This window comes from Armigeres subalbatus, chromosome 2 (assembly GCF_024139115.2).
Source record: "Armigeres subalbatus isolate Guangzhou_Male chromosome 2, GZ_Asu_2, whole genome shotgun sequence".
Taxonomy (NCBI): Eukaryota; Metazoa; Arthropoda; class Insecta; order Diptera; family Culicidae; genus Armigeres; species Armigeres subalbatus.
Genome location: NC_085140.1, coordinates 195,694,560 through 195,700,568, shown reverse-complemented (window position 1 = coordinate 195,700,568; position 6,009 = coordinate 195,694,560).

Sequence of the window (6,009 nt, the reverse complement as noted above, 5' to 3'; positions counted from 1 at the left end):
TTTCAAATTGTTCGAGTAAATTTACAAATTAATGAGTATTCAAGTAGAAATAAGATTTAAATGTAGTAACAAATAAAATTGAAGAAAAAATAAAAAAAATGCGAAAAAAGTTATTATTCTTTGAATGTGCGTTCACCCGAAATCCCCCTAATGAAATTATCTACCGAAGAATCAAAATGTTTTTCTGATAAAAAAAATCAACCTTCATTTTTTTGCTAAACCAATTTTAATCTTTACATTCATTTATTTATTATCTCGTTGAACGAAACGCTCTTTTATGTTTCAGATTTTACAGTTCAGACAAGTTTATAGTATTCCATAAAACATCACAATTTTGTAAATCTAGTCATTTGTGTGCAACATTGATATAAGAAATACGCCCTTTTCAAATGTTGGTCCACATTAATGTTAGATTATGCTAAATTGCTTCCTAAACAAATTTTTATACGTCCAAAATGTGTCGTTGGTTTATGATAGGCTGCTGAACATATATTTGGCGCTGTAGGCATAAAACACGCTGATAAATTTTCACTCAATATGGACATGACAAAAGTTTTTGTTAGAAAAACTTTTTTTCCTTAAATATGTCACAGGAACATTATTCCCAGAAAAGTTATATAATTAAAAGACCTATCTGCAGAAAAAATATCATCGATTTCTGAGATGAGTTTTTTTTTAACATCGATTTTAATTTTTTTTTAACTGATTTTTTTCAGTGTACAAATCGGTTTTTTATTTTTTGGATATTTTTCCAAAAAACTTCAGGGAATTTCACGACAGTCCGCCATACAACACTTTTTTGTAGGAATTGTCATTTTAGAGTTACATCGGTTTTTTTAAAAAAATCATGAAAGAAAATTAGGCCCTTATCAAATGTTACTCTTGATTTTTTTTTGAAAAACTAAGTATGCAGAGTGGCTTAGAAATACCATATCTTTATGCCCACCAAGTTTTATTCGATTCTGAGATGGTGCTGCCAACCGCTGGTCGAGTTGGCGCGAAATTCGTCATTAGTAAGAAGGGATAAATTATCTGCATTTACTTTGGTAAGTGATGCGATCTATTATAGGATACTAAGTAACATGCAGGTTGTTGTAGCAATCTTATATTTAGAATTCTGCTAGCTTGCAATGAGAATTTGATTTGCAAACAGCTTTAGCTATGTGAATGAAATTATCTAATATGAAATGGGATATCCCTTGATCTGCTGCTTATGAGGCAGAAGTAGTGGCACAAGACCACCAAGCCCTTCGTGTAAAAACAGAGTCCTGTGTAGTTATACAAAAACATCATTGGGAGAAACTTTTTTTTCATGAAAGTTGTCAAAATTTCGGTTTTTTTCGAAAGATAGAAAATTTTGTATTTTCAAAATTTGCGGGCGACTTGATCCCCACGTCGAGGGAATTGACCCCTTTGGGGGCTAAACATATTTAGTTTCTTCAAAACCTAATGAAAGGCTAAATTAGTTTATTCTCAAATTATAACACTTCTTTATAGTCTATCGTACAAGCAGTCGTGTGAAAATGAAATATTATTGGGATTAAGTAAGGCAAATATTTTGGTTCTTGAATAGAGTGACAGTGACAGATTGAATGTCAGATTTGGCAACAAAGTTGGCATGCGGATGATGATTTATCTGCAAACAATCCATTTCTTTGAAAGCCGAAGTGGCCATATTACGACATCCATGATGTTTCCACCAGGATCTCTCTTTGTGATTGATATAGTTATGGTACTAAAACTGGGAATAGTTTACAGTAGCCATCGAGCAAGTAAGTGCAGTGCGTGTTTCAGTCGTCGGGAAAATAATAAAATATCTTTTTGATGCTCGGTGGCTCATGCGCATGTATTGCACTTTGCTTCGGTCAATATCATGAGAAGATCAAGTTATGCTGTTTATAAGAAGTGATCAATATCACGAGCTACTAGTTCCTGTATCTTTTATATAAATTAAGTTCATATCATGTTTTGTTATTTTGTTAATGACTTCCTTCCTAGCATCTGGATAAACCATAGAAGCTGCTCCTATTCAAAATGGTTTACAAACTCTACGCTTTTCTTGCTTGGTATAACTTCGCTGCTATCACAGGATTGCGAACGATCTAAATACTCAGAAGAACTTCCCGTTAAACCTCAGTCCGTAAGACATTTTTGAATCAAAAACTGATTTTAAACAGAACTTCTAAAACAATCTCAACAGAAATTGTGGTAGATAATCAAGGAGATATTGCCGATGGATATGCCGGGAATATTATCCCCGGTCAAGATGATTTCGTAGGAATTTCTGAATCACAGTTGTTGCCTTTTCAGAAATTTATTTGTGAATATTTCCTTATGTTCGTCTGGGAACTAAGTCGGGATTTTTAAGTTTAACAGAGCCCACTGTCGAATCCCATTACAAATGGGCAAGCCCTACAACACGCAGCGGCCTAGGAAAACCTGCGAATTAATCCTTGAAGGAATTCCGGAAGACATTTTCTAGAAACTTTCCATGAATGTTTTAAATGAATTTTGATGGAACTCCTTTTGGAAGAGCTTTCCGGAAAAAATTACGAATGAAATAGCCTTGTAATTACCGGAGGAGTCCTTGATGGATCTTTGAATCCACTTTCATCGGTTTCGTAAAGTCATATTTTGAATTATTCACGTCGTTCCAAATTTTGTTCATGTTTTATTTCAGACCAAAAAGCAGGTTGTACCTACATATTCGGTTTTTGTAATTTAAAATGATCAATTTCATTGGTACCGTCAACTGGGGGGAAGATGATCATTGAGGTGAAGATGATCATTTGATGTGTCAGTCAAAAGTGCCAATTTTTTTTATGAAACGGTAGTCAACAATATTCTCAGTTCAAGTAATGTTACCGCTAGGTAGAAATCCGAGTTATTCGATTATAATCATGAAAATGTATTTTGTGGAAGAAAGAGAGAGATAGTCATAAATGACGCTATTTTCGTTTCAAATATTGACTTCATAGACTTCTTTACGTAGTAAAATCAACATTCATACAAATAACCTAGTGTATTTTGACTACTAGGTCATTATGATTTTAGTAGAGCTGTCTTGATCAACTTCACCCCAAACCAGATTACTCAAAAAATGTGTGATAATTTAATTTATTTTAATAAATGCGAACGCATTTCAGAAAACTAAAGTTGTTGATTATTGCAACGTATAGCAGTACATGTTTTGAAAATATTTGTTTCGATTTAAAATGTAAACCCACATTGTTAATGCATGTTTTGTCTTAAAAATGATCATCTTCCCCCAGTTGACGGTACTCTAATTTTGTAAAACACTCAAACCTTCGTAATATTCTACTGTTGATATATTATTTTATTCAGCACGATACACAAGTGCTTATACTGGAGTGAAAGGTTTCCAGGTAAAATAAATGAATCCCTGGGATTCAATCCTTTGCACCGCAAGTCCCACGTGAGTTGTTTTTATTAGAGCCACATATTCAATGACATGATTGTATGTTATATGTCATCATCATCAGGCTTAATTCGAAAGACAACAAGAAAGCAAAAACCTCACAAGTACGTGTGCACACGGCAGGCTGACTTGGCAATCACCGGGAGAGAGTGACCCTGTACCCACGTGTTTCAAATAAAAACTATATTCATAAATCCTAACTAACCGGGGGAGCCTTTTGCTTACATCAAGCTGCGAAGTCCTCCAGCAGTTTGATGTGGCAATAGTACTTTCAGTAACAGTGTTTTCACAACATTGTTGCGGCTTTTCTTGCAGCCAAGAATAACATTATGAAATGTTTCTATCGTCGCCACAATCACGTCTTCAGGAAATCCATGAAGTTCGTGTTTGTCGAGCGGAAGGATTGGCATCTTGCCGGGCGCGCGATTCCGTTAGTGCAAATAATGGTTTTCCGAACGAGTTCGGAATCAATTTGCGAACCTTTATTAGCAACATTGATTGCAATGATTTCGCAATGACAAATCACCTCCCTGTCGCATGCTGGTGCCTTTGCATTACGAAGTAATCGATTTGCTTTTCAAATTATCTAAAAGAGCAACATTGTAGGCACGGCGACGACCGTCGTCGGTGAGCACCTGAAAGCCTCGCCGCTGGATAAGTTTGCCATCATTTGTCTTACTCATCAGCCGGTAGCAACTCGGCAGTCAGCGAATCGTGTTTTCCATAAATAAAAATCAAACGGATGCAATCGATGGAGTGCCCAGTGCTTGTCAGCAGCATTTGCAGACATTTCGGCCAAGGCGCCCCAGCCCTTACTAAAGGTGATTCACCGACGGCGATTGGTTTGAAACCAACCCTGGAAGGACTCTCCTCGGAGCAGAGCGCCAGCCTTTGTCCGTCTTGTCGACAGGTCGCTGTCGCACAGAGATGAAACAGCACTACTCCGCCATTGCGCTAGACGAAAATGACGCGAATTTATTCCTCACCTACGTAGGGAACTACGCCACCTTGTGCAAATTTATTAGAAACGCCTCCACGACTGCACTGTTGCAGCTGAGCTTGGGTTCGTTACCGGTTGGCACTAGAGCGAGACGCCCACATCGACGTCTTGAGCGCCACCAGCCGTCGCCGCTCGTTATGGGACGTTGTGGTAGATGATTATAATGCTTTTCCCTTAAAGCCAGTTGTCAATCAATTAAGAAGGACTCGGATGTGAATAGTCGTCCATACGTGACTGAACATGATGGTTGCATTCGCTTGGCGCTAACGAACTCGATTAATGATCGTGCGTAGGTGGGGGATTAAATGTTGTTTCTAGAAGGGCTGAAGCAGTGGCAGATAGTACTAGAGGCTAGAATAAAACAGTTTTGATTGAACATATCATTGATCGACTGGCATCGATCCTGAGCGACCATTTCGAAAATATCTGTAATTTTGCACAGTTTTCAATTTCATTTAAATCGTCATTTTTCGATATCAAATCTTCATATTGAGTCACGACTCTTTCAAAAGGGTGTATGTGAAAATGGTTCAAAAATATCTAAAAGCTGCACATCAAAAACGGAATTTCGATTGTTATGATTTTTTCAGCAAAGTTAGACAAATAAATGGCAATTCTTAAGAAAATGTAAACCGCAATTTTTTTTGCGTTAAAAGTATATTTTTGTCACAAAAACTCAAATATCTCAAACCCTATCTTTTTACGAATTTATTTTTTAGGAAAACGGTACATTATATTAGCTATCTACTATAACTGATATTGAGGTAAACTATTAAACAAAAAATTTCATAAATCAAACATTCTACATTCATTTAGTAAAAAAAACGTGTAATTATTTCGAAAATCGCAGTTTGATGCTGATTTTATTGTAAGGTTTTACGTGTTGTTGTTTCATGATATTTTATTTAATTATTAATAGCATCTATTACAGGCCTGGTAGCGGGTCACTTTTTTCGGGCAAGTCACTAAAGTTCCTTTTTCGACCTCAAGTCACCAGTCACTTTTTCTCGCAAAAGTCACTATTTTCTACTATTTTGTCATTGACTAAGATTTTTTAAATAAAACTTTATGTACCCATCGGATGATGCTTTGATCATGGCGGAAATAAAATTACGGATCTTAATAAATGATCGCGTTGAAACTTCGTCAGCGTTTAACTCGCTGCTTTTATTGGCATTTCACCAGCAGTAATTGAAGGTGTTTCACGTTACAATTTATAAATCGGTATAAGTCATGCAAGCAGGAGACCTGCCAATACCGATTTTGTTTTAAAGCTCAAACTTTATACAGTAGGAGAAGGTGGAAGATTTGATTCTTTGGGAGACTTGACCCTTGGAAACAGCAAAACCGTTCATGAATACGTACAGCAAGTTGGGAAATACGTATTTTGGAAAAAAAATATTCAAATAGTTCAGAGAGCATAGTCCTGCAGTATAAGCAGAAGGTTGACGTTCAATCCCAGGCTCGTTGTACTGGATCTTCATAATTTTTGTTCCGTTTTCACCAAACGATCTGTTGTTTTTTTGCACCGAAACCCACACCAGCAATACGTAACCGGAACGCTACCGAT